Source organism: Nomia melanderi, unplaced genomic scaffold (assembly GCF_051020985.1).
Source record: "Nomia melanderi isolate GNS246 unplaced genomic scaffold, iyNomMela1 scaffold0137, whole genome shotgun sequence".
Taxonomy (NCBI): Eukaryota; Metazoa; Arthropoda; class Insecta; order Hymenoptera; family Halictidae; genus Nomia; species Nomia melanderi.
The window spans coordinates 55,982-78,862 of record NW_027475252.1 but is presented as its reverse complement, the minus strand read 5'-3'; the positions used below and the strand labels follow the sequence as shown (position 1 = coordinate 78,862).

General features: G+C 14.7%; 1 pseudogene; it reads right to left on the bottom strand.

The window, feature by feature from the left end:
• Positions 1-4,914: 4,914 nt before the first annotated feature.
• On the bottom strand, positions 4,915-7,402 carry LOC143175599 (cytochrome c oxidase subunit 2-like; annotated as a pseudogene).
• Between the last annotated feature and the right edge of the window lie 15,479 nt (positions 7,403-22,881).

Sequence of the window (22,881 nt, the reverse complement as noted above, 5' to 3'; positions counted from 1 at the left end):
TGATTGATTTGTTTTATTAGTCATAGAAATTTTTATTGTTAAAATTAAAATTAATAGTAATAATCTTATTAAATAAAAAATAATTAAAGTATATGGATATTCATAAATTTTGTAAATATTAACATTTTCATTAGTTGAATTAATAATTATTTTTTTATTTTTGCATAAAAGTAAAGTTAAAGAAAATAAAAATAAAAATATAAAATTTATGAAAAGAAAATATTTATCTATTTTATTTTTTTTAGAAATAAATGAATTATTTATTATTCTAACAAAGTATATAAATATAATTAGTATACTTCTAATAATTGTAATAAAAATTATTATTAAATATAAAGATTTTTTTGGTATGAAAATGTAGTTAATTATTATTAAAGTTATTGTATAATAAATTAATGTTATTATAAAATTTATAGGAGGTAAATTATTTTTTGAGATATTATATAATTTTATTCATAATAATATAATGATTTTTAAAATGATAATTTTTACAAATAGTTCAATTAGCTATAAGAAATAAATTTCTGATTTTAATTTACAAAATTAATATTTTTATATTTAAATTATATAGCTTATTGAATTTATCAAAAAATAGTTTTAAAGAAAATTTTAATTTTGGAGATTAAAGATATTATTTTTAAATAATTTTTTTGAAATTTATTGAATAAATTTATTTTATAAATTAATTTTTTTAGAAGTTTTTAGGGAATTTAATTATATATTATTATTATTTGTTATAATTTTATTAATAATATTAAGATTTAAGAGATTTTTATTAATTTTAATTTGTTTAGAGTTTCTATTAATTTTAATTTTACATTTAATTTTAATATTGTCAGATTTAGATTTAAATGATTGATTGTTTTTAGTTGTTTTAATTATAGGTGTTTGTGAAAGTTTAATTGGGCTAGGTTTAATAATTAGAATAATTTTTTTATTTGGGAATCAAAGTGTTAAAGTATTAAATTTAATATGATAATTTATGTAATTTTTATAATAATCTTATTAATTTTTTTTAATAGTAAGTATTTATTAGGAATATTAATATTATTATTTTGTATAATTCCATTTCTTTGTTTTAATCAATTTGTAGAAAATGGGATAATTAATGAAATATTAGGAATAAATTTATATTCTTATATATTATTATCATTAACATTTTTAATTTTTGGGTTAATTTTTATTTTTTTTGATGTTAAAAATAATGATTTTTTTTATTTTAAAATATTAATATTGACATTATTAATTTCTTTAATTTTTGTTTTTACTTCAATAAATTTATTAATATTTTATTTTATATTTGAAATTAGGTTAGTTCTTATATTTTTTATTATTATAAAATGAGGGTTAGGTGAAATACGAGAGTTAGCTTCATTTTATTTATTATTTTATACAATATTTTTTTCTTTACCTTTTTTAATTTTTATTTTAGATTTATATTATTTTTATAATATTTTAATGATGTATTACTTTGAAATATTAAAAATTAAATATTTAAATATGTTTATATTTTTATTTTTTATGTTTACATTTTTTGTTAAGATTCCTATATTTATATTCCATTCTTGATTATTGAAAGCTCATGTTGAGGCCCCTGTTATTGGGTCAATAATTTTAGCAGGAATTTTATTAAAATTAGGAATTTATGGTTTAATTCGTTTTATATTAATATTTATAAAAAATTTTATTGAATTTAATGAAATTATTATATATTTTAGAATTTTTGGGTCAATATTAATTAGTATTTTATGTATACGTCAAATTGATATAAAAATTTTAGTGGCTTATTCTTCAGTTGTTCATATAGGATTAACATTAAGAGGGATAATAACATTAATAAATAGTGGGGTTAAAGGTAGTTATATAATAATAATTTCTCATGGTTTATGTTCATCAGGGTTATTTTTTTTAGTAAATTTATGTTATTTATTAAGAAATAGACGATTAATATTAATAAATAAAGGACTAATAAATTTATATCCTAGAATATCTTTAATATGATTTTTATTATGTACTTCAAATTTATCTGCCCCATTATCATTAAATTTAATTAGTGAAATTTTTTTAATTATAAGTTTAGTTAATTGAAATTTTTTAAATTTATTTATTTTAATAATTTTAATATTTTTTAGATTTTTTTATTCACTAAATTTATTTAGATATACTCAACATGGTGAATTTAATTTTTGTAAAATTAATAAATATAGGTTAATAGATTATTTAATTGTTTTATCTCATTGAATTCCTTTAAATTTATTTATTTTTAATTTATCAATATTTTTATAATTTGATTAATTAAATTTAAGTAGTTTAAAAAAAAATATTGAATTGTGATTTCAAAGATGTAATTGATTACTTTAAATTATTATTATAAAATTTATAGTTTATTTTTTATTTATATTTTTTTCTTCTTTTTTTTTTTTTTTTTGGATTTTATTTATATTTATTTAAAATTATTTATTTCATAGAATGAGTAATTATTGAAATAAATTCTATAAAATTTAGATTTGTTATTTATATTGATTTTATATCTATAATATATTTAAGTACAGTTATTTTAATTACTGGAATTGTTATATTATATAGTATTGAATATATAGAAAATGATTTGTATATTGAACGTTTTAAATTATTAGTTTTTATTTTTATGATTTCTATATGTTTTATAATTTTGAGACCAAGAATAATTGGTATTATTTTAGGGTGAGATGGGTTAGGATTAATTTCTTATTGTTTAGTAATTTATTATCAAAATAAAAATTCTTATAATTCTGGTATATTAACTGTTTGTTGTAATCGATTAGGAGATGTAGCTTTAATTTTAATTATTTGTATATTGTCATTTTTTGGTTCTTGAAATATTTTTTTTTATCAAGATTTTAAATTAATTTCATTATTTATGTTAATTATGATATTAACGAAAAGTGCACAGTTTCCATTTTCTTTTTGATTACCTGCAGCTATAACTGCACCAACACCTGTTTCTTCATTGGTTCATTCATCAACTTTAGTAACTGCAGGTGTTTATTTATTGATTCGGTATAATAAAATATTTATAGATTTAAATTTTATGAATATTTTAATATTATTAATTTTTAGTTTTACAATATTTATATCTGGTTTAATAGCAAATTTTGAAATAAATTTTAAGAAAGTTATTGCTTTATCAACTTTAAGTCAGTTAAGTTTTATAATAAGTATTTTATTATTAGGAAATGTTGATTTAGGATTTTTTCATTTAATTTGTCATGCTTTATTTAAATCTACAATATTTTTAAGTGTTGGAAGTTTTATTCATATGAATTTGGGTATTCAAGATTTACGTTTTTTTAGAGGTAATTTTTATATTAATCCTTTAAAGAGATTTATATTTATTTTATCAATTTTAAATTTATGTGGATTTCCTTTTATTACTGGGTTTTTTTCTAAAGATTTAATTATAGAAATATTTTATAATTTTAATTTAATTATTTTAATTATAATAATTTTGTATATTTCAATTGTATTAACAGTAAGTTATAGTATTCGTTTATTAAATTGAGTATTAATTTATTATATTAATTATTTTAGATATTTATATGTAAATGAAAGAAGATCAAAATATATAAATTATTCATTTATTTTAATAGGAGGTTTTAGTATTTTTTATGGTAAATATTTTTATAATATATTTATTTATGAAAATTTTAAAATAACATTAAATGATAAATATGTATTATTATTAATATATTTTTTATCTTTAATGTTTTATTTTGAATTTAAAAGTTTAATTTTTTTAAAAAAGAGAGTTTTTGTTAAAATATCAAATTTTATTTTAAGTATATTTTATTCAGAATATTTATTAAAAATTTTTTATGTTTGATTTATTAATAAGATATTTAATTTTGAAATTATGTTTGATAAATCTGTAGATAAGGTTTTTATAATGAATTTAAAGTTTTTGATAAATTTTATAATTAAAAATAATGTTTTAATAAAAATTTATAAAGAAAATGTTGGTGTTGTAAATATATTATTTTATTATTTTATTATTTTTATGTTTTTTTTATTTATATAAATTTTATTGTATTTAAATAGCTTAATTAAGAGTATTATATTGAAAATATAATTGTAATTGTAAAATTTTTAAATATTTATAAATTTTTAAGTAAAATTTTTTTTATACTGAAAATATAATGTTTTTAATAAACTATATAAATTTAGAAATATAAATGATTTATTTTCATTTAAGAATGAATTAGAAGTTCATGAGTTTTATTTCATTAATTGGAATATTTTGTATTCATTTAAATTATTAACATTAATTTACCTCTATTTTGGTTTCAATTAATTAAGATATATTTAAAAATTATTTTAAATTGCAATTTTAATGTTATATTTAAATTTATTAACTAATATCCTAATTTTTTATTTATGTATATATATATATATATAGGAATAAATTTATCCAATAATTAAGTCGAAATTAATTTGTATTATTTTACTTTATATATAGTTGTATAATTTAAATTCATGTTAAATAATTATATGTCCATTCGTATCACAAACTTATAAAGAGGATTAAAATAAATACTAAAAAAATAAATATTCTTAATTTTTTTAAGCTATTTAATGAATTAATAATAGGTAAAATTAAAATAATTTCTATATCAAAAATTAAAAATATTAAAGTAATTAAAAAAAATTGAATAGAAAATGGTAATTGTGGAGGTGTTAATTGATCAAATCCGCATTCAAATGGTTTTATTTTTTCTCGGTCTTTATCATTTTTTAATGATAAAAATTTATTAATAGACAAAATTAGTAATGGAATTAAAATTAAAAATATTACAATAATTAATATTGAAAGTATTATATAAATTAAGTTTTATTTAAATTTTTTAATTGGAAATTAAATGTAGTTTTGTTATACTATTTATATAATTTAATATATTCATCAATAAATTAAAATGTATAAAATTAATCAAATTATATCAACAAAATGTCAATATCATGATGCTAAATCAAAATTTAAATGATGAATTATTGAAAAATGATTTTTTTTTAATCGTAAAGAGCAAATAATTAAGAATATAGTTCCAATAATTACATGAATTCCATGAAATCCTGTAGCTATGAAAAAGATTGACCCAAAAATTCTATCATTAAATGTAAAATTAGATTCTAGATATTCAATATATTGAAGTATTGAAAAATATATTCCTAAATAGATTGTTATATTTAATAATTTTAATGATTTTTTATAGTTATTTTTAATTAAATTATGTCTTCATGTGATTGTTATTCCTGAATAAATTAAAATAATTGAGTTTAGTAATGGAATGTCATATGGATTAAATATATTAATTATTTTTGGAGGTCATAAATTTCCAATTTCTATTGAAGGTGAAATTGATGAATGTAAAAAAGTTCAAAAAAATGAAATAAAGAAAAATAATTCAGAAATAATAAATAGAATTATTCTAAATTTAATTATATTTATAATATTTAAGGTATGAAATCCTTGAAATGTTCTTTCTCGAATTAGATCTCGTCATCATTGGTATGATGTTAATATTAATGTAAATAAATTTAATAAATTAAGAAGAGAAAAATTTAAGTTAAATCTAATGATATTATTAAATAATAAATTTATTAGATTAAATGATAAAATTAATGGTCAAGGTCTATTTGTTGTTATATGAAATGGATTATTTTTTGAATTTATAATTGTATTAATTTTCATAAATTTAATTAGTTTGTTTCATTAAAATAAAGTAATGATAAAATTGTAAATACATATGATTGAATGAATGCTACAGAAATTTCTAAAATTATTAATAAATTTTGAATAATAATTATTATTGGAATGAATTTAATTGATAAATTTGTTATTGAGGAACCTAATAAAGATAGAAGTAAGTGACCAGCTAATATATTTGCTGATAGTCGAATTGCTAAAGTTCATGGTCGAATAAAGTTTCTGATTGATTCAATTATTACTATAAATCTTATTAATATAGAAGGTGTATTTATAGGTACAAGATGAATTAATATATGTTTTGTATTTTTAATTCAACCAAATATTATAAATCTAATTCATAATCTTAAAGATAAACTTAAATTAATTCTTATATGTCTTGTTGGTGTAAATACGTAAGGTATTAAACTAATTAAATTTATATTTATAATTAAATAGAATAATCTTAAAAATATAATTAAATTATAATGGTTAATTTTTTTTGTTAAAATTTTAAATTCATTTAAGATAAAGTTTATTAATATAATTCATTTAAAATTAAATCGTGAGGGGATAAATCAATAAGATCAATTAAAAATTAAAATAGGTCAAATTATAATGATTCAATTTAGAGAATAATTATTAGATGTTGAAGGATCAAAGATTGAGAATATATTTGTTATCATAATATTTTTGAATAATTATTATCATTTTTTTTTGAAGTTTATTTTTTTTTGAGTTATTTTACTTTTGTAAATAAAATTATTTATTATGAAATGAATTAATATTGTGATGATTGTAAATAAAATAATAATAAAAATTAAAATTAAAGTTCATTTTATAGGTCTTATTTGAGGAATAAAAGAATTTTTAATTATCATTAAGAATATTTTTTTATTATATTTAACTTAAAAGGTTAATTCTTTATTTTTAAGATACTTAATGGATAAAAAAATATTTTTATAAAATAATTTTAAATTGACAATTTAATGTTATTTAATTTAACTAATTCTTTTTAATTTATAAGTTTAATTTATTAATTCAATTAGTAAAGTTTTTTAAATTTGTTCTTTCAATGGTAATTGGTATAAATGAATGGTAAGCTCCACAAATTTCTGAACATTGTCCAAAATATAATCCTGGTCGTAATGAAATTAATGATATTTGATTAATTCGTCCTGGAGTTGCATCTATTTTAATTCCTATTGAAGGAACTGTTCATGAATGAATAACATCTATTGATGTTGTTAATATACGAATTGGAGTATTAAATGGAATGATTAATCGATTATCTACATCTAGTAACCGAAATGAGTTTAATTCTAATAGATTAATTATATATGAATCAATTGAATTATTATTAAATTCTGGATATTCGTAAGATCAGTATCATTGATGTCCAATTGATTTAATTGAAAAAAAAGTTGGATTTCATAATTCATCAATAAAGTAAAGTATTTTTAATGATGGGATAGAAATAATTAATAGTATAATTATTGGAATGATAGTTCAAATTATTTCTAAGTTATGATTTTTAATAAATTTTAAATTAATGAATTTATTTTCTATAATTATAAAATTTATATAAATAATAGATATAGTAATTATTATTAAAATAATTATTGTAAAATTATAAAAATAAATTAGATTATCTATTAATGGTGAATTTGGGTCTGGGAATGAATATATATTTCAATGAGCAATTTTTAATAAAAATTTACATTTTATTTATGGTGTTTAAAACCATTGCACTTAAATCTGCCATATTAAATTAATTTTTTAAAAGAATTATAGGTAATTCATTAAAACAATGTTCTGAAGGGGATAAATTAATTCATTCTAATGATGAAAAGACATATTTTAATAGAATTAATCGTTGTTTAATTAAACTTTCAAGTATAATAAAAATGAAAAAAATTAATCTATTAAATGAAATTAATGATCCAATTGAAGAAATTAAATTTCAACAATAATATGCATCTGGGTAATCAGAGTATCGTCGTGGTATTCTTATTAATCCTAGAAAATGTTGAGGGAAAAATGTTAAATTTACTCCAATAAATATTATAAAAAAATGAATATTTAATAATAAATATTTAATATTTATATATATAAATATATATATGTATATATATATTAAATATTTATATATTTATAGATGTAAATTATTTAGGGAGATTTAATTAATTTAGAAAATAATAATTGTTAATTTAAATATTTAATTAAATATAAGTATTTATATATTACATATTATTATTTTTTTATATAAATATTAATATTTAATATATATATAAATAATATTGTATATATATATATATTAAATATTTATATATTTATAAATGTAAATTATTTAGGGAGATTTAATTAATTTAGAAAATAATAATTGTTAATTTAAATATTTAATTAAATATAAATATTTATATATTATATATTATTAAATATTTATATAATTAATTAATTTAATTAGTTTAATAAATAATTATAAAATTATTATAGATTTATTTTGAGATTATTTATTTTAGTATAAAATATTTTTTTTTTAATATTTTATTTATAAATTTTAAAATAAAAAAAGAAATAATATAATTATCAATTTATTGTAAAATTTTTAATTTTATTTGTAATAATTTATTGGATATGATTTAAATTTATTAATAAACCAGTGGAAACATTAGGAGGTATCACGTTCATCTAAGATTTATATATTCATATTTAGATTTATTAATAATCACACAAATGATCATATGTATCCTATTAATATATCAAATATTTGGTTAATAATATATAATTATTTATTTAATTTTAAAAATTTTATTAAAAAATAATTTATTTAATCTATATTTATTTATTTATATTTAATTGGTTAATTTTTATTAATTTTGATTAATCTGATTTATTTGTTTTTTTTTAATTTAATTTAATATTTTTATTTATTTTTTAATTAATTTATAGGAATAGGCTGGATTAATCTATTTAATAAGATTAATTTGAATTTATAAGAAATTTATTTTAAAATAATTGATATTTATTTATTTTTAGGAGGGGCTACATTTATTTAATATAATTATTTTACGTATTAATTTTTAATTTTAATTTTTTTATTAGTATTTGATAATTTCAATATTTTATTTATGGAAAATTTAATTAATTTAATTATTTTTTATATTTATTTATTTTAGTATAAAGTATTTTTTTTTTAATATTTTATTTATAAATTTTAAAATAAAAAAAAAAATAATATAATTATCAATTTATTGTAAAATTTTTAATTTTATTTGTAATAATTTATTGGATATGATTTAAATTTATTAATAAACCAGTGGAAACATTAGGAGGTATCACGTTCATCTAAGATTTATATATTCATATTTAGATTTATTAATAATCACACAAATGATCATATGTATCCTATTAATATATCAAATATTTGGTTAATAATATATAATTATTTATTTAATTTTAAAAATTTTATTAAAAAATAATTTATTTAATCTATATTTATTTATTCATATTTAATTGGTTAATTTTTATTAATTTTGATTAATCTGATTTATTTGTTTTTTTTAAATTTAATTTAATATTTTTATTTATTTTTTAATTAATTTATAGGAATAGGCTGGATTAATCTATTTAATAAGATTAATTTGAATTTATAAGAAATTTATTTTAAAATAATTGATATTTATTTATTTTTAGGAGGGGCTACATTTATTTAATATAATTATTTTACGTATTAATTTTTAATTTTAATTTTTTTATTAGTATTTGATAATTTCAATATTTTATTTATGGAAAATTTAATTAATTTAATTATTTTTTATATTTATTTATTTTAGTATAAAGTATTTTTTTTTTAATATTTTATTTATAAATTTTAAAATAAAAAAAAAAATAATATAATTATCAATTTATTGTAAAATTTTTAATTTTATTTGTAATAATTTATTGGATATGATTTAAATTTATTAATAAACCAGTGGAAACATTAGGAGGTATCACGTTCATCTAAGATTTATATATTCATATTTAGATTTATTAATAATCACACAAATGATCATATGTATCCTATTAATATATCAAATATTTGGTTAATAATATATAATTATTTATTTAATTTTAAAAATTTTATTAAAAAATAATTTATTTAATCTATATTTATTTATTCATATTTAATTGGTTAATTTTTATTAATTTTGATTAATCTGATTTATTTGTTTTTTTTTAATTTAATTTAATATTTTTATTTATTTTTTAATTAATTTATAGGAATAGGCTGGATTAATCTATTTAATAAGATTAATTTGAATTTATAAGAAATTTATTTTAAAATAATTGATATTTATTTATTTTTAGGAGGGGCTACATTTATTTAATATAATTATTTTACGTATTAATTTTTAATTTTAATTTTTTTATTAGTATTTGATAATTTCAATATTTTATTTATGGAAAATTTAATTAATTTAATTATTTTTTATATTTATTTATTTTAGTATAAAATATTTTTTTTTTAATATTTTATTTATAAATTTTAAAATAAAAAAAAGAAATAATATAATTATCAATTTATTGTAAAATTTTTAATTTTATTTGTAATAATTTATTGGATATGATTTAAATTTATTAATAAACCAGTGGAAACATTAGGAGGTATCACGTTCATCTAAGATTTATATATTCATATTTAGATTTATTAATAATCACACAAATGATCATATGTATCCTATTAATATATCAAATATTTGGTTAATAATATATAATTATTTATTTAATTTTAAAAATTTTATTAAAAAATAATTTATTTAATCTATATTTATTTATTTATATTTAATTGGTTAATTTTTATTAATTTTGATTAATCTGATTTATTTGTTTTTTTTAAATTTAATTTAATATTTTTATTTATTTTTTAATTAATTTATAGGAATAGGCTGGATTAATCTATTTAATAAGATTAATTTGAATTTATAAGAAATTTATTTTAAAATAATTGATATTTATTTATTTTTAGGAGGGGCTACATTTATTTAATATAATTATTTTACGTATTAATTTTTAATTTTAATTTTTTTATTAGTATTTGATAATTTCAATATTTTATTTATGGAAAATTTAATTAATTTAATTATTTTTTATATTTATTTATTTTAGTATAAAATATTTTTTTTTTAATATTTTATTTATAAATTTTAAAATAAAAAAAAAGAAATAATATAATTATCAATTTATTGTAAAATTTTTAATTTTATTTGTAATAATTTATTGGATATGATTTAAATTTATTAATAAACCAGTGGAAACATTAGGAGGTATCACGTTCATCTAAGATTTATATATTCATATTTAGATTTATTAATAATCACACAAATGATCATATGTATCCTATTAATATATCAAATATTTGGTTAATAATATATAATTATTTATTTAATTTTAAAAATTTTATTAAAAAATAATTTATTTAATCTATATTTATTTATTTATATTTAATTGGTTAATTTTTATTAATTTTGATTAATCTGATTTATTTGTTTTTTTTTAATTTAATTTAATATTTTTATTTATTTTTTAATTAATTTATAGGAATAGGCTGGATTAATCTATTTAATAAGATTAATTTGAATTTATAAGAAATTTATTTTAAAATAATTGATATTTATTTATTTTTAGGAGGGGCTACATTTATTTAATATAATTATTTTACGTATTAATTTTTAATTTTAATTTTTTTATTAGTATTTGATAATTTCAATATTTTATTTATGGAAAATTTAATTAATTTAATTATTTTTTATATTTATTTATTTTAGTATAAAGTATTTTTTTTTTAATATTTTATTTATAAATTTTAAAATAAAAAAAAAAATAATATAATTATCAATTTATTGTAAAATTTTTAATTTTATTTGTAATAATTTATTGGATATGATTTAAATTTATTAATAAACCAGTGGAAACATTAGGAGGTATCACGTTCATCTAAGATTTATATATTCATATTTAGATTTATTAATAATCACACAAATGATCATATGTATCCTATTAATATATCAAATATTTGGTTAATAATATATAATTATTTATTTAATTTTAAAAATTTTATTAAAAAATAATTTATTTAATCTATATTTATTTATTCATATTTAATTGGTTAAATTTTATTAATTTTGATTAATCTGATTTATTTGTTTTTTTTAAATTTAATTTAATATTTTTATTTATTTTTTAATTAATTTATAGGAATAGGCTGGATTAATCTATTTAATAAGATTAATTTGAATTTATAAGAAATTTATTTTAAAATAATTGATATTTATTTATTTTTAGGAGGGGCTACATTTATTTAATATAATTATTTTACGTATTAATTTTTAATTTTAATTTTTTTATTAGTATTTGATAATTTCAATATTTTATTTATGGAAAATTTAATTAATTTAATTATTTTTTATATTTATTTATTTTAGTATAAAGTATTTTTTTTTTAATATTTTATTTATAAATTTTAAAATAAAAAAAAAAATAATATAATTATCAATTTATTGTAAAATTTTTAATTTTATTTGTAATAATTTATTGGATATGATTTAAATTTATTAATAAACCAGTGGAAACATTAGGAGGTATCACGTTCATCTAAGATTTATATATTCATATTTAGATTTATTAATAATCACACAAATGATCATATGTATCCTATTAATATATCAAATATTTGGTTAATAATATATAATTATTTATTTAATTTTAAAAATTTTATTAAAAAATAATTTATTTAATCTATATTTATTTATTCATATTTAATTGGTTAATTTTTATTAATTTTGATTAATCTGATTTATTTGTTTTTTTTTAATTTAATTTAATATTTTTATTTATTTTTTAATTAATTTATAGGAATAGGCTGGATTAATCTATTTAATAAGATTAATTTGAATTTATAAGAAATTTATTTTAAAATAATTGATATTTATTTATTTTTAGGAGGGGCTACATTTATTTAATATAATTATTTTACGTATTAATTTTTAATTTTAATTTTTTTATTAGTATTTGATAATTTCAATATTTTATTTATGGAAAATTTAATTAATTTAATTATTTTTTATATTTATTTATTTTAGTATAAAATATTTTTTTTTTAATATTTTATTTATAAATTTTAAAATAAAAAAAAGAAATAATATAATTATCAATTTATTGTAAAATTTTTAATTTTATTTGTAATAATTTATTGGATATGATTTAAATTTATTAATAAACCAGTGGAAACATTAGGAGGTATCACGTTCATCTAAGATTTATATATTCATATTTAGATTTATTAATAATCACACAAATGATCATATGTATCCTATTAATATATCAAATATTTGGTTAATAATATATAATTATTTATTTAATTTTAAAAATTTTATTAAAAAATAATTTATTTAATCTATATTTATTTATTTATATTTAATTGGTTAATTTTTATTAATTTTGATTAATCTGATTTATTTGTTTTTTTTAAATTTAATTTAATATTTTTATTTATTTTTTAATTAATTTATAGGAATAGGCTGGATTAATCTATTTAATAAGATTAATTTGAATTTATAAGAAATTTATTTTAAAATAATTGATATTTATTTATTTTTAGGAGGGGCTACATTTATTTAATATAATTATTTTACGTATTAATTTTTAATTTTAATTTTTTTATTAGTATTTGATAATTTCAATATTTTATTTATGGAAAATTTAATTAATTTAATTATTTTTTATATTTATTTATTTTAGTATAAAATATTTTTTTTTTAATATTTTATTTATAAATTTTAAAATAAAAAAAAAGAAATAATATAATTATCAATTTATTGTAAAATTTTTAATTTTATTTGTAATAATTTATTGGATATGATTTAAATTTATTAATAAACCAGTGGAAACATTAGGAGGTATCACGTTCATCTAAGATTTATATATTCATATTTAGATTTATTAATAATCACACAAATGATCATATGTATCCTATTAATATATCAAATATTTGGTTAATAATATATAATTATTTATTTAATTTTAAAAATTTTATTAAAAAATAATTTATTTAATCTATATTTATTTATTTATATTTAATTGGTTAATTTTTATTAATTTTGATTAATCTGATTTATTTGTTTTTTTTTTAATTTAATTTAATATTTTTATTTATTTTTTAATTAATTTATAGGAATAGGCTGGATTAATCTATTTAATAAGATTAATTTGAATTTATAAGAAATTTATTTTAAAATAATTGATATTTATTTATTTTTAGGAGGGGCTACATTTATTTAATATAATTATTTTACGTATTAATTTTTAATTTTAATTTTTTTATTAGTATTTGATAATTTCAATATTTTATTTATGGAAAATTTAATTAATTTAATTATTTTTTATATTTATTTATTTTAGTATAAAATATTTAGTTAGGAATATATGTATATATATATATATATATAAAAAAATAAAATGAATTTTAATTGAAGAATAAAGTTTAATAGATTGAGTTCTTTCAAATAAAAAATTTTAATTGATAGCATCAATAAGTAAAGAAAAAATTTTACCCAATAACGTTTATAAAAAGTGAAAGAATTTTAGTCGGTAGTTTTAATTTTCAGTGAAAAAATTTTATTGGTAGTAAATTTAATAGATTTAATTTTATTTAGGGAGATTGAATTAAATTTAAAGGATTTATTGCAAATATTTTTTTTTAAAATGAATTTTAATTGAAGAATAAAGTTTAATAGATTGAGTTCTTTCAAATAAAAAATTTTAATTGATAGCATCAATAAGTAAAGAAAAAATTTTACCCAATAACGTTTATAAAAAGTGAAAGAATTTTAGTCGGTAGTTTTAATTTTCAGTGAAAAAATTTTATTGGTAGTAAATTTAATAGATTTAATTTTATTTAGGGAGATTGAATTAAATTTAAAGGATTTATTGCAAATATTTTTTTTTAAAATGAATTTTAATTGAAGAATAAAGTTTAATAGATTGAGTTCTTTCAAATAAAAAATTTTAATTGATAGCATCAATAAGTAAAGAAAAAATTTTACCCAATAACGTTTATAAAAAGTGAAAGAATTTTAGTCGGTAGTTTTAATTTTCAGTGAAAAAATTTTATTGGTAGTAAATTTAATAGATTTAATTTTATTTAGGGAGATTGAATTAAATTTAAAGGATTTATTGCAAATATTTTTTTTTAAAATGAATTTTAATTGAAGAATAAAGTTTAATAGATTGAGTTCTTTCAAATAAAAAATTTTAATTGATAGCATCAATAAGTAAAGAAAAAATTTTACCCAATAACGTTTATAAAAAGTGAAAGAATTTTAGTCGGTAGTTTTAATTTTCAGTGAAAAAATTTTATTGGTAGTAAATTTAATAGATTTAATTTTATTTAGGGAGATTGAATTAAATTTAAAGGATTTATTGCAAATATTTTTTTTTAAAATGAATTTTAATTGAAGAATAAAGTTTAATAGATTGAGTTCTTTCAAATAAAAAATTTTAATTGATAGCATCAATAAGTAAAGAAAAAATTTTACCCAATAACGTTTATAAAAAGTGAAAGAATTTTAGTCGGTAGTTTTAATTTTCAGTGAAAAAATTTTATTGGTAGTAAATTTAATAGATTTAATTTTATTTAGGGAGATTGAATTAAATTTAAAGGATTTATTGCAAATATTTTTTTTTAAAATGAATTTTAATTGAAGAATAAAGTTTAATAGATTGAGTTCTTTCAAATAAAAAATTTTAATTGATAGCATCAATAAGTAAAGAAAAAATTTTACCCAATAACGTTTATAAAAAGTGAAAGAATTTTAGTCGGTAGTTTTAATTTTCAGTGAAAAAATTTTATTGGTAGTAAATTTAATAGATTTAATTTTATTTAGGGAGATTGAATTAAATTTAAAGGATTTATTGCAAATATTTTTTTTTAAAATGAATTTTAATTGAAGAATAAAGTTTAATAGATTGAGTTCTTTCAAATAAAAAATTTTAATTGATAGCATCAATAAGTAAAGAAAAAATTTTACCCAATAACGTTTATAAAAAGTGAAAGAATTTTAGTCGGTAGTTTTAATTTTCAGTGAAAAAATTTTATTGGTAGTAAATTTAATAGATTTAATTTTATTTAGGGAGATTGAATTAAATTTAAAGGATTTATTGCAAATATTTTTTTTTAAAATGAATTTTAATTGAAGAATAAAGTTTAATAGATTGAGTTCTTTCAAATAAAAAATTTTAATTGATAGCATCAATAAGTAAAGAAAAAATTTTACCCAATAACGTTTATAAAAAGTGAAAGAATTTTAGTCGGTAGTTTTAATTTTCAGTGAAAAAATTTTATTGGTAGTAAATTTAATAGATTTAATTTTATTTAGGGAGATTGAATTAAATTTAAAGGATTTATTGCAAATATTTTTTTTTAAAATGAATTTTAATTGAAGAATAAAGTTTAATAGATTGAGTTCTTTCAAATAAAAAATTTTAATTGATAGCATCAATAAGTAAAGAAAAAATTTTACCCAATAACGTTTATAAAAAGTGAAAGAATTTTAGTCGGTAGTTTTAATTTTCAGTGAAAAAATTTTATTGGTAGTAAATTTAATAGATTTAATTTTATTTAGGGAGATTGAATTAAATTTAAAGGATTTATTGCAAATATTTTTTTTTAAAATGAATTTTAATTGAAGAATAAAGTTTAATAGATTGAGTTCTTTCAAATAAAAAATTTTAATTGATAGCATCAATAAGTAAAGAAAAAATTTTACCCAATAACGTTTATAAAAAGTGAAAGAATTTTAGTCGGTAGTTTTAATTTTCAGTGAAAAAATTTTATTGGTAGTAAATTTAATAGATTTAATTTTATTTAGGGAGATTGAATTAAATTTAAAGGATTTATTGCAAATATTTTTTTTTAAAATGAATTTTAATTGAAGAATAAAGTTTAATAGATTGAGTTCTTTCAAATAAAAAATTTTAATTGATAGCATCAATAAGTAAAGAAAAAATTTTACCCAATAACGTTTATAAAAAGTGAAAGAATTTTAGTCGGTAGTTTTAATTTTCAGTGAAAAAATTTTATTGGTAGTAAATTTAATAGATTTAATTTTATTTAGGGAGATTGAATTAAATTTAAAGGATTTATTGCAAATATTTTTTTTTAAAATGAATTTTAATTGAAGAATAAAGTTTAATAGATTGAGTTCTTTCAAATAAAAAATTTTAATTGATAGCATCAATAAGTAAAGAAAAAATTTTACCCAATAACGTTTATAAAAAGTGAAAGAATTTTAGTCGGTAGTTTTAATTTTCAGTGAAAAAATTTTATTGGTAGTAAATTTAATAGATTTAATTTTATTTAGGGAGATTGAATTAAATTTAAAGGATTTATTGCAAATATTTTTTTTTAAAATGAATTTTAATTGAAGAATAAAGTTTAATAGATTGAGTTCTTTCAAATAAAAAATTTTAATTGATAGCATCAATAAGTAAAGAAAAAATTTTACCCAATAACGTTTATAAAAAGTGAAAGAATTTTAGTCGGTAGTTTTAATTTTCAGTGAAAAAATTTTATTGGTAGTAAATTTAATAGATTTAATTTTATTTAGGGAGATTGAATTAAATTTAAAGGATTTATTGCAAATATTTTTTTTTAAAATGAATTTTAATTGAAGAATAAAGTTTAATAGATTGAGTTCTTTTAAATAAAAAATTTTAATTGATAGCATCAATAAGTAAAGAAAAAATTTTACCCAATAACGTTTATAAAAAGTGAAAGAATTTTAGTCGGTAGTTTTAATTTTCAGTGAAAAAATTTTATTGGTAGTAAATTTAATAGATTTAATTTTATTTAGGGAGATTGAATTAAATTTAAAGGATTTATTGCAAATATTTTTTTTTAAAATGAATTTTAATTGAAGAATAAAGTTTAATAGATTGAGTTCTTTCAAATAAAAAATTTTAATTGATAGCATCAATAAGTAAAGAAAAAATTTTACCCAATAACGTTTATAAAAAGTGAAAGAATTTTAGTCGGTAGTTTTAATTTTCAGTGAAAAAATTTTATTGGTAGTAAATTTAATAGATTTAATTTTATTTAGGGAGATTGAATTAAATTTAAAGGATTTATTGCAAATATTTTTTTTTAAAATGAATTTTAATTGAAGAATAAAGTTTAATAGATTGAGTTCTTTCAAATAAAAAATTTTAATTGATAGCATCAATAAGTAAAGAAAAAATTTTACCCAATAACGTTTATAAAAAGTGAAAGAATTTTAGTCGGTAGTTTTAATTTTCAGTGAAAAAATTTTATTGGTAGTAAATTTAATAGATTTAATTTTATTTAGGGAGATTGAATTAAATTTAAAGGATTTATTGCAAATATTTTTTTTTAAAATGAATTTTAATTGAAGAATAAAGTTTAATAGATTGAGTTCTTTCAAATAAAAAATTTTAATTGATAGCATCAATAAGTAAAGAAAAAATTTTACCCAATAACGTTTATAAAAAGTGAAAGAATTTTAGTCGGTAGTTTTAATTTTCAGTGAAAAAATTTTATTGGTAGTAAATTTAATAGATTTAATTTTATTTAGGGAGATTGAATTAAATTTAAAGGATTTATTGCAAATATTTTTTTTTAAAATGAATTTTAATTGAAGAATAAAGTTTAATAGATTGAGTTCTTTCAAATAAAAAATTTTAATTGATAGCATCAATAAGTAAAGAAAAAATTTTACCCAATAACGTTTATAAAAAGTGAAAGAATTTTAGTCGGTAGTTTTAATTTTCAGTGAAAAAATTTTATTGGTAGTAAATTTAATAGATTTAATTTTATTTAGGGAGATTGAATTAAATTTAAAGGATTTATTGCAAATATTTTTTTTTAAAATGAATTTTAATTGAAGAATAAAGTTTAATAGATTGAGTTCTTTCAAATAAAAAATTTTAATTGATAGCATCAATAAGTAAAGAAAAAATTTTACCCAATAACGTTTATAAAAAGTGAAAGAATTTTAGTCGGTAGTTTTAATTTTCAGTGAAAAAATTTTATTGGTAGTAAATTTAATAGATTTAATTTTATTTAGGGAGATTGAATTAAATTTAAAGGATTTATTGCAAATATTTTTTTTTAAAATGAATTTTAATTGAAGAATAAAGTTTAATAGATTGAGTTCTTTCAAATAAAAAATTTTAATTGATAGCATCAATAAGTAAAGAAAAAATTTTACCCAATAACGTTTATAAAAAGTGAAAGAATTTTAGTCGGTAGTTTTAATTTTCAGTGAAAAAATTTTATTGGTAGTAAATTTAATAGATTTAATTTTATTTAGGGAGATTGAATTAAATTTAAAGGATTTATTGCAAATATTTTTTTTTAAAATGAATTTTAATTGAAGAATAAAGTTTAATAGATTGAGTTCTTTCAAATAAAAAATTTTAATTGATAGCATCAATAAGTAAAGAAAAAATTTTACCCAATAACGTTTATAAAAAGTGAAAGAATTTTAGTCGGTAGTTTTAATTTTCAGTGAAAAAATTTTATTGGTAGTAAATTTAATAGATTTAATTTTATTTAGGGAGATTGAATTAAATTTAAAGGATTTATTGCAAATATTTTTTTTTAAAATGAATTTTAATTGAAGAATAAAGTTTAATAGATTGAGTTCTTTCAAATAAAAAATTTTAATTGATAGCATCAATAAGTAAAGAAAAAATTTTACCCAATAACGTTTATAAAAAGTGAAAGAATTTTAGTCGGTAGTTTTAATTTTCAGTGAAAAAATTTTATTGGTAGTAAATTTAATAGATTTAATTTTATTTAGGGAGATTGAATTAAATTTAAAGGATTTATTGCAAATATTTTTTTTTAAAATGAATTTTAATTGAAGAATAAAGTTTAATAGATTGAGTTCTTTCAAATAAAAAATTTTAATTGATAGCATCAATAAGTAAAGAAAAAATTTTACCCAATAACGTTTATAAAAAGTGAAAGAATTTTAGTCGGTAGTTTTAATTTTCAGTGAAAAAATTTTATTGGTAGTAAATTTAATAGATTTAATTTTATTTAGGGAGATTGAATTAAATTTAAAGGATTTATTGCAAATATTTTTTTTTAAAATGAATTTTAATTGAAGAATAAAGTTTAATAGATTGAGTTCTTTCAAATAAAAAATTTTAATTGATAGCATCAATAAGTAAAGAAAAAATTTTACCCAATAACGTTTATAAAAAGTGAAAGAATTTTAGTCGGTAGTTTTAATTTTCAGTGAAAAAATTTTATTGGTAGTAAATTTAATAGATTTAATTTTATTTAGGGAGATTGAATTAAATTTAAAGGATTTATTGCAAATATTTTTTTTTAAAATGAATTTTAATTGAAGAATAAAGTTTAATAGATTGAGTTCTTTCAAATAAAAAATTTTAATTGATAGCATCAATAAGTAAAGAAAAAATTTTACCCAATAACGTTTATAAAAAGTGAAAGAATTTTAGTCGGTAGTTTTAATTTTCAGTGAAAAAATTTTATTGGTAGTAAATTTAATAGATTTAATTTTATTTAGGGAGATTGAATTAAATTTAAAGGATTTATTGCAAATATTTTTTTTTAAAATGAATTTTAATTGAAGAATAAAGTTTAATAGATTGAGTTCTTTCAAATAAAAAATTTTAATTGATAGCATCAATAAGTAAAGAAAAAATTTTACCCAATAACGTTTATAAAAAGTGAAAGAATTTTAGTCGGTAGTTTTAATTTTCAGTGAAAAAATTTTATTGGTAGTAAATTTAATAGATTTAATTTTATTTAGGGAGATTGAATTAAATTTAAAGGATTTATTGCAAATATTTTTTTTTAAAATGAATTTTAATTGAAGAATAAGGTTTTTGATTTTTGAATTATAATTAATTATTTAATTTAATTTATTATATAAAATTTTTATTTATTAGAATTTTAATAATTTTAATAATTTTATTTAGAAATTAATTTTTTTTTATTAATTAATGTTATAATTAGGAATTTAATTTAAATAAAGGATGAATAAGTGCCAGCATCTGCGGTTAAACTTTATTTATAAATTAATTTAATTAAATTTAAAATAATTTGTTTATGTAATTAATTTTTATTAAGTTTTATTAGTGAAATATATATAAATTTAATTAATTTAATTTTTATTAATATTATTTTTATTAAATATTTAAATTAAACTAGGATTAGATACCCTACTATAGATATGAAAGTTGTAATTTAACAATTAAATGTTGATCATTAAAATTAAAAAATTTGGCGGTTAAATATCTTTAAATTAGAGGAATTTGTAGATTAATTTGATAGTCCACGTTAAGATATACTAAAAAATTGGTTATGTATTGTCGTTTATTAAGATTATAGATTTAAATTTTATAATTAAAAAATATTTTTAACAATATAAGAATTCAGATCAAAATGTATTTTTTTTTAGGTTTATATGAATTACATTAAATTAAATTTTTGAATTTAAAATTTTAATATTTTAATAAAATTGGATTTAAAAGTAAATTAAATAAAATTTTATTATTTGAAATATTTTTTATTTAATGTACAAATCGCCCGTCAATTTCAATAGTATTGAAATAAGTCGTAACAAAGTTAGTGTATTGGAAAATGTACTTTTTTAAAATTTTAGTTTAATAAAAATTTTTTATTTACAATAAAAAGATTAATTTTTATAATTTAAAATTTTATTAAATATTATATATATATATATATTAAATTTGTTATATTTATTTTTTAAAGAAAATAATTTAATTTTATATTGTTTTAGTAAAATTTTTGAATAAATTTATTTTTTATTAAATAGTATTGTGAAAGAAATATTTTAATTTTATAAAAATAAAATTTATTTTTGTACCTTTTGTATCAGGGTTATTTAATTTATATATATAGATTTATAAATCTCGAAAATAAAATGATCTAAATAAATATAATTTTATATGTAGTAAAATGTTTATTAATATTTATTTAGAAATGAAATTTTATTCAAATTTTAGATATCTAGTTATTTTAGAATTGAATTTAATTCATATATTTAAGTTAATTTTTATTATTTTTATTATATTAATATATATATATATATAATTAAAAATTTATTAAATATAAAAAATTTATGGGATAATCTATAAATTTATTTATAATTATAAAATTTAGATTTTTATAAATTTATAAACATGAAATTTGTTATTGATATAGAAAATTTTATAATTTATTTTTATCTATTATTAATTTAATTTTATTAATATATTTTTTATAAAATAATATTTTAGAATTAATTGAAATTATTTATAATGATTAAATTAGTAATTGAATTTATTTATGAATAAAATATATTATAATATATAATATATATATATATATTTAAAGAATTCGGCAAAATTTATATTCAAATGTTTAACAAAAACATTTCTTTTTGATTATTATTTTAAGGTAAGCTCTACTCAATGAATTTAATTTTAAATAGTTGCAGTATTTATAACTGTGCAAAGGTAGCATAATAATTTGGCTTTTAATTAAGGTCTTGTATAAATGAGTTAATGAAATATAAACTGTTTCAAGTATAAATTATGAATTTAAATTTTAAGTAAAAATGCTTAATTTTTTTTAAGGGACGAGAAGACCCTATAGAATTTTATAATTTAATTTATTAAATATTATTTAAAGTTTAATTTTAATTTAATTAATTTATTATTTAATTGGGAGGATGTTTAAATTTAATAAACTTTAAAATATTTTAATCAATAATTATTGTAAAATTTTTGAGATTTTTGTAAAATTATTAGAAAAAAATTACCTTAGGGATAACAGCATAATATTTTTGGGAAGATCGTATTTATAAAAATGTTTATGACCTCGATGTTGAATTAAAATTAAATTTAAATGAAGACATTTAAATATTAAGTCTGTTCGACTTTTTAAATTTTACATGATTTGAGTTCAGATCGGCGTAAGCCAGATCAGTTTCTATCTTTAAATTAATTTTAAATTTTTGTACGAAAGGACTAAGTTTAAATAAATATTATTTTTTGGTTAATTTAAATTTATTAATAATTATCTTGGCAGAAAAGTGTTATAAATTTAGAATTTATGAATA